Here is an 8039-nt window from a genome sequence, read left to right on the forward strand (position 1 = left end):
AGAAAATGGAGCATCCATGGGGCCAGGCCAGGTGTGGTGAAGAGAGCACTGGCTCTGTCACCCGCTGGCTGAGGCATTCACCTGACAAAGTGAAGTCCTTCTCTCCCGCTTGTATTGAAGTTGGTGAAACTCAGAAGCAGAGAGTAAAACTCCCTCCCTGTAGGTACGTGCCTTATGCAGTAGATTGCAGACTCGGGCTCCCTCTTTATCAACACAGAGCATACCCATCTTGGCAGAAATCAGGCATTTCCTTTGAAAAAAGGTACTTTGAACACGTGAAGGGCTGCAAGCGGCAGTCACTCAGCAGCTCTACGGAGAGCAGGGCCTGCCACGCAGCCTCCTCTGCCAGCTCTGTTTAAAAGCCAGCAGTTAGCAAATGCTGACCTCTTGGAAAGAATATATTTAGGTGCCTAACAAAGGTTTGGGGAAGGGGAGGGAATTCCAGGCTCCGGAGCCCAAATGAGCCATAGAAGAAAGTGTCCAGAGAAGCTCCATCACTGTTTCTTCTGGGTGGCTCTTCTGTGGGTGGAGAGAGGCTTTTGGATTGCTGCTTCATGGGATGCATTTGTTCTATCACACTTCACCTATTTAACTGAAATCAGTGGATGGAAACACTATGAAAGAGTATCTCCCTGTTGAATGCATGGCAAAGCCAGCTTCCTAATACTGATGTTCATGTCGGACCGCTGTTCGGAAAGGTACTGTGGGAACATATGCTTTGAACGGCGCAACTCTCCCCAGACACCTTATCACGAGCCTAGGCAGCAATTAGAGGTCTGGATTGCACCCCAGGGTCAGAGGCAGTAAAAGTAGAAGGACCTATTGCTTAGATTTTCAGATGTTTTAATAGAAACGGCTCCAGAGACAAAGATCTCACAGGAAGTCTATACCAGATGGGGCCAGATGCTCTTAGTCCAAACCTGGTGCCTTAAGAAGTTGTGCACCCTACCACTGTGCTGAATTTTAGGCAGCTCTAAAACACAGAGGTGGAAGCCACTAAAAGTTACAGAGGAAACGGAATTGGCCGATGTTGTAGTAATGGAGGTATTGAGATTTCAGTTGCTAACAAAGAGCCAGATTCAGATCTGGTATGAGTCATTGTCACAAAAATTTTAGTGGTGCATCTGCTTACATAGGATCTGAATTTGATTTTAAAGTCATTATGCCATGAATCATATTTTAAGACTTTGCCTTGAAAAGTTTTGTTTTAATCAACTTACTTGTTACAGAGACAATGAAAGCTGCACAATACCTTTCTGAAGCAAAGGATGTATGCAGAGCTTAAGCTTTTAAAAGGTCTTTAAACTCATAATATGGGCAGCATGTACTGAATAAAAATTTTTGGAATATAGAGTTATTTTTGGAATAAAGAATTCTTTTAAAACAAGTCCAAGAATGTATGTTTAGGAGTGATTCCAGAACAGCATCATAAATTTTTTATTCTTGGGGTTTGAAAGAGAACCAAAAAGCTATAGCTGACTTCATTTTTCTGTTGTTAACAGAAAATTGTGACCGCAATACAAGAAAGCTCCAGCAAATGGAAAGATAACACATTTCTCTTTTATATGTATATATATTTAGAAAAAGGGTAAAAAAAAAAATTCTTAGCAATATCATACTGGATAAAAGTTCTGCCCATTCTTGCATGTTATAAGAAATTCTCAGGGTCCTTTTGTGCAGAGGGAAAGATGCAAATATTCCCCAAATGGCTGGCAGAACAGCAGCACCCATGGCATCAGCTGAGACTGCAGTTCCACGTCCGTAGCAACACGTGGTGTCCAGCAGCAACTGAACGAAGTTCATTGCAATCCGCCAGCCTTGTATGACATGTGGGAAGAGAAGCAAACCAGCTTCGAACCCAACACAAGAAGTGGCAGGGCTTAAAGTCAGAAGTCCCTCAAGCTGGTTGCACAGCCAGATGCCTAACATGTCCCTAACATCCCTGATGTGGAATGAGAGGATACCCGGTTGTTTGCGCAGGCTGCATTGCCAGTGGCTGCATCAGTTGTCAGGGCAGAGACGCCTTGCCGAAGGCCTACATAGGGAGACCTGGAACCAGGAAAAACTTTGTATCTCATCCTTATATTTGTGAAGAGAATGGCTTGAAGATGTATTTATGGAAAAAAAAGTGCATATTCATATCTTGCTTTTAAAGACACGGGAAGAAAAAAGGACGCTCATGATTTTAGAGCCAGTGTTGTAAGTCTGTGTTTGAAATCCTCAAGGCAGCCCGAAGACAGCCCGCGCAGAGCAGGGGCAGTAGAGACAAGATGCTGGTCAGAACGAACATGAAGTCTCCCTCACGCATCTTTACTTGAAGAGGGAGGTATTATTATTTAAAGACTGGAGATCTCTCTCCTCTTCACACTGTCTTGAAGAAAGACAAACGCTTTCCTTGGCCTTCCAAACTGAAACAAGTCTTTTGGTTGTTGCAGAAGATTATGTTGAATAAAAGAAACACCAAGAGAGTTTTCTTTAGAGGAAGGGCAGAAAACGAGAGGCAAACTACCGAATTAGTTCTGAAATGGAGACTTCAGCCTAACACTTCACACTGACACGCTTCAGCTCGTTACGGGAGAGAAAAGGGGTGGGGAAGATAGTAATGGGGGCTCAGAAAGAGGACCTGAAATGGAGAGTTACATTAGCAGGCTGATAACCCTAAGGTTTATGCTTCGTATGGTTTGAGGTTTTTTTGTTTAGCTAGGTTTTGGGTATTTTTTTTTCTTTTTTAATAAAGAATAAATCCACAGCTGATTGAGTGCTACACAGCAATGTATGCCATACTGTCGTGGGGGAAATGCAATCACAGGATGTAATCTGTTGATGAACAGGTAGAGACTTTGCTTACTGTGTGTGAGAGCTTCTCTGGGCACCTCTTTGTTGGGGTTCGATGTGCACGGAAACAAGCACCATTATTACATGGTTCATTGACTCATTCAATAATGATTCTGTTTAATGAGATACTCTCTATTTCAGCCACAGTTTAAAACACTAAGATAGCAATAAGTAATTTCCCTGCTTACTTCCATTAATGATTTATTAGGTATTAACAAATTTTATGGTTTTGCATGTATTAGAATTAATCTCACCACAGGACCTTGCTTCAAAAGTAGTTTTGTTCTCCTACACTGCAGTCCTTCATCTTGTGTTTGTTTGTACAGGACTGGTTCTAATCTGGGCTGTTTGCCCTATAACCTGCAGTTCCCGGGCTCCTGCTGGCTGTGGGCACTTCGTGTAATGTTGCATCTTGTTGACATTCAACCACAGAATTGGATTTTGGAGCAGGAGACTGGCATTGTCTGATGTTACCGTGTCACAATTATATGTTCTACTTCTATAGTGCTGGGTATTTGGCAGTTTGAAGGTGCTTAACGGGAGTAAATGAGATATATTCACTAACACAGTAATACTGTAATACTGCAATAGTGTTGCATTAATAACTAGTGTCACAAATGGGAAAAACTTACCCATAATGCTTTCTTATTTTAACAATTTTACCAGAGTTGGTGGAGTCCCAGCTTTGGCTATGGGAATAGAGAAATGGGGGGGTGGGGGTAGGGCTGATGCCTCTTTAGGAAAAGAATAAGGGAAAAACCTTAGGCTGACTTCTATTTTTTCATTAAATAATTATGTATTTTAATGTTGCCTGTTATATCACTACTGCCACAAATTGTGTTTACAGTGCTTTGTGCAAGGATGTTTGGAGTTGCACATACTGACTGGCTGCCAGAACAGTTTAATTTCAAGGAATTGCTTGCTGAGCTTAAGAAAGCAAGGAATTGATCAAGCTTTATATGCTCTGAAGCAAAACTCTTGGTAATAATAGCTGCTTGGCGTTAGTTGTAATTGATATGACAGATACTCTTGGTATTTCCTAGCTTTCCATTAAGAAAATTCATGCGTATTTCTAACTTTACCTATCTTCAACACTCTGTGCTCCAATTCACTTATAAAAATAACTGGAAGTTTCTTGAAGTAATCTGCAAAGGAGAACGCCAGTTCTCCAGACCTTAAATGACAGAAATCCATTTAATATCGTAAATACTTCATCTGTAACACAGTGGTATTTTGTGACTGCCTGTGAGACTATATCAGTCTAATCTCAAAGCTACTGAGAACTTGCAGCTTCCACCTATATCAGTAAGGTGTCTGGTTAGGACCTCTGAAAGCAGGCCCACAGTTGATGTCCATATTATTACATAAAATGCAGTTCATGTGGGAGAAAGGTACATAGGTAAGGTTGAGAAACAGGTCCTTTTCACTTGTAAAATTCCTTAATCTGATGACATATAATGGGCATATCTGAGAGAGGATAGTGTGACAGTGATCAATCTGATGGATTGGCAATTTATCCAAAACCAGAGGTTTCACTTTGCAAAAGTTTTTGGGAACTTCTCTTTCTTTTATAGTTGCACCAACATTTTCTGTGTTTTCTCTTTTGACACTCAGATTCAGACAATCTAAATGTTAGATTGAACCTGTGACAGGTAATCACTGTGTACCAATCGTAAATTTCTTACTCACTGAGCTTACTCAGGGAGGTGACCTGATTAGATTCAGTGAGACTTCTAAAGAAGTATTGTAAAACACTTGGTGATAGTTTTTTCAATCTGGCTGCAACTGTTCTAGAACATCAGCAGATGGAAAGCTCAACAGAGGTGCAAGTGCTTATTTCTGTAGTTTGTACATGAAGAATTTTCATTTCTCTGCATGCAAAGAAATATTGAACGCAGGATATATTAAGAAAAAAAGAGTGAGTTAGCTGTTTGGGAAGATGAATTACCTCGTTCCTCAAGCTGGAGAAAAGGCCAGTGAGTACCTACCTGTATTGTTTTAGCAACTGTCTTATTCTTCTCTGTGCTACATGGAGACAGCTAGGTTTCAGATTAGTGCAAATGGTGGAATTTTCCTTTCTAGCCCAGCCACGCCAAATGTTTATGGGGTTTACATGCCTACGCTTGAGTTTTTGCCAATGAAGTGTAGCCACTGTGCTTCATCGAAAGGAGCTCAGTACAAGTACATGGTTTATGGTCAGCAGTGTTTGGGTAAGACATTTGCATAATTTTCTCAAGCAGCAATGACTCCACACTGTCTGCTCAAGTAGCTTTAAGAAAACACTAGATAGTTTTCCAAATGGTAGTACCTCTGTTTTAATATGAACCTTGATGGTTGTGTTTAAAACAGGGAGTTTTTATGTGTGATTAGTTATTTTTCCTGTAGTCTCTGGAGTCTGGCTGATACGGTGTATCTAAGGGGGATGAGGAGGCGTGATTTCTGAACAACTCTTCTCCAAACCTATAACAGAAGCAGGGCAGCAGAGAATGATGAATGGTCACTGCTTCATATTTCAGCTGACACTATCTTCTGATATCTTTCAACATAACTAACAAGTGCAAGAGACATTTTATTCTGTGAATTGAGCCTATACCCTTAAGCTATAAATTAATACTGGTAATAGTTTGGTCTTATTTGGGCGCTTCCTTGTATTTTGAGCATACTAGAGAACTTTTAATCTGCCTAGAGGGACCTTGATACACTTTCTTCTTCCTCATCGCAATAGTTGATAACCTCAGCACAGACTGTTTAAGAAATTGTTAGCTGTTTTGAACTCCCCTTTTCCCTATGTTAATTTCCAGGGAAAATATAACATACACTGTGAAGGTATTGACATGTGCTTCCTTAAATTCTCATCTTTGTGTTTTCCTTTCCCATTTTCCTAAGAAACATGAACCTTCACTGTTATACTTTAGAACCTTCACTGTTATACTTTAGTCTTACTGAAATTGCTAATTCATGCTCACCATTTAATGATTAGTTATAACCAAATGTAGGAGAGCATCCTATTAGTTGCTTACTCCACTTTTTAGAATAAAGAATACATCCTGAGACCTTGCCTAAATTTGTCCTGCTTTGAGAGCTATCTCAGAAGCTTCCTCTCAGCCTTGTGCCACAGCTGATTTACAGAAAGCCTAGTCTAAAAAGACTTCTGGGTTGACTTCTCCAGTCTTCTGGATTGAAGATTTCTAAAGACACCCTCATTTTCAGAGCACTGTTTCCCTTGCTTATCATTGCTATAGGAGTTTCAGCAAGTCTGTTTTCCTTCCTCAAGTAAGACAAAGTGCAAAGTGGACACAATTAACAGCAGGTTTCTCGTTAACAAGGCACCATTTTAGCAAGTATATTTTTTCTGCTTTTCCAGTTTTCCAAGTTACATTTCATGCCTGCCCTGAAACTTCTTTATTTCCCCCTCCTTTTCACAAGTATTTGAACCAGCGCTTTTAAGATGTCCATTACAAGGTCATTCCTAAGTCCTCATTTGGGTGCAGAGATCAAAGGGCTTGAAGATAGAGCCTCCAAGTTCATATTCAGAACAGTCCTGGCCCTTTTCACGACATGTCATGCTTTAAATTGTAAACTACTACCATGGAAAAAACCCATTTCATTCATCACATAAAATCATGTCTCCTCTTCCTCCAAGACATGGCTTCTGTTTGTTAGACTTCTTTGTCACTTTGTGTCTTAAAATAAGTTTGGGTTTTTTGCCACTCCACCCCCACTCCACTGTCTGTTGCAAAACTAGGGCAGAACCTCAGATCTCTGGTGGTAAAAACATCTCTAACCGAAACTTATTTCCAGCTTTCATAGTTCAGTTGTACCCAATTGTAGTTGTACCAGTGGTGTCATTACAGCTTAAGCAGGTCTTCTTTCTTCCCGATATACATCCCTGTAATGTAGCTATGTGCAATAATCAGTCTATAAAAATAGAACAAAATAATAGGGTAAAACTATTAAACTCGTGTATTTTACAGAAGGAGACAAGAAAATTTCCACAGGATGCCCTACCCCACAAGTATTTCCCCAAAAGGTAAGATTATAGGCAAATATCAGTACTTGGAACCTTTACTTTAAAAGTGTATTTGCTAACTAAAAGTCTGTTACACAGAAGGAATAACAAGCGAGAGCAGTATTCAGTGCAAAGCCAGCATTTTCAGCAACCTGGTAATAAAGTTAAAATGCTTACAAAAAAACCCCAAACAAACCCAAACAAGCAGAAAACAAAATAAAACTAACCCACAAAACCCTCAAAAACCCTTTTGGAAAGTCAGTTCAGTCCAAATGAATTCTGTTAGTACTGATAAATAAATAGTGATTTCATGACACTGTTTATTTACTGTCATTGAGATTTTATCTTGGAGCAAAATATGTAAACAAATACACAACTCCAACAGCTTTGGAATTAAATACAGGACTGGTATTAAAATTATAATTCCCGTTGATACAATCCAGCCAGAAACTTAAAGTAAGGTCAAGTCACAAGCCATCTGTATTGCTATAAACACCCTTGCTGTATGCAGGAACCAAGTCACAAAAGAATACTCCATCTTCAATGCTGATTTTTGTTAGAAAAACACATTTGCTCATCCCCCTTATTTTATATTGTTTTAATTATCCCAACAATGCGATCATTCAAAAAAGGCATTCTTGACCATGAAGAAAACTGTGATGAATTATTAAAATAAAAATTGTCGTTTCAGAGTCTAGTTTCAAAACCTTTCCTCTTGCCAAGAAGTTGACATCATATGTGACACTGGCATCTTGGGAGTATTGTACATCATCCATGACAAAATAGTTTCCATCCTCGTTTAAGAATAAATAAAAATAATATGTAATTAATTACTAGGTTTCCAGATTATCAGAAAACATTAACAAGTCCTCATAGCAACCCCTCCTGAGGCCGCAGGGCATCAGCTACGACCACTGAATAAGCCTGAGCTGGCTCAGGGAACTTGGACCATGGGCTATGGGGAGTCCCTCTGAATATACAGCAGGAGCTGGGTGAACACGGGTGAATCGGGCATGCTGGCTCACGAGTCTGCCCTGACTCGTGTCCCTTTGCTTGATTCTCCCTTGACAAAAGTGTGATTTTTTCTTTTGCTCTCCAATTCTGCCCTTTGACAGGGTGTTTGCTGGCCATGAGCAGCAAGGGCCGGGCAGGAGGAGGCTGCAGAGGTGATGGCTGTGGCAGGAGGCCGTGGACT

Source organism: Eurypyga helias, unplaced genomic scaffold (genome assembly GCF_000690775.1).
Source record: "Eurypyga helias isolate BGI_N326 unplaced genomic scaffold, ASM69077v1 scaffold37138, whole genome shotgun sequence".
NCBI lineage: Eukaryota > Metazoa > Chordata > Aves > Eurypygiformes > Eurypygidae > Eurypyga > Eurypyga helias.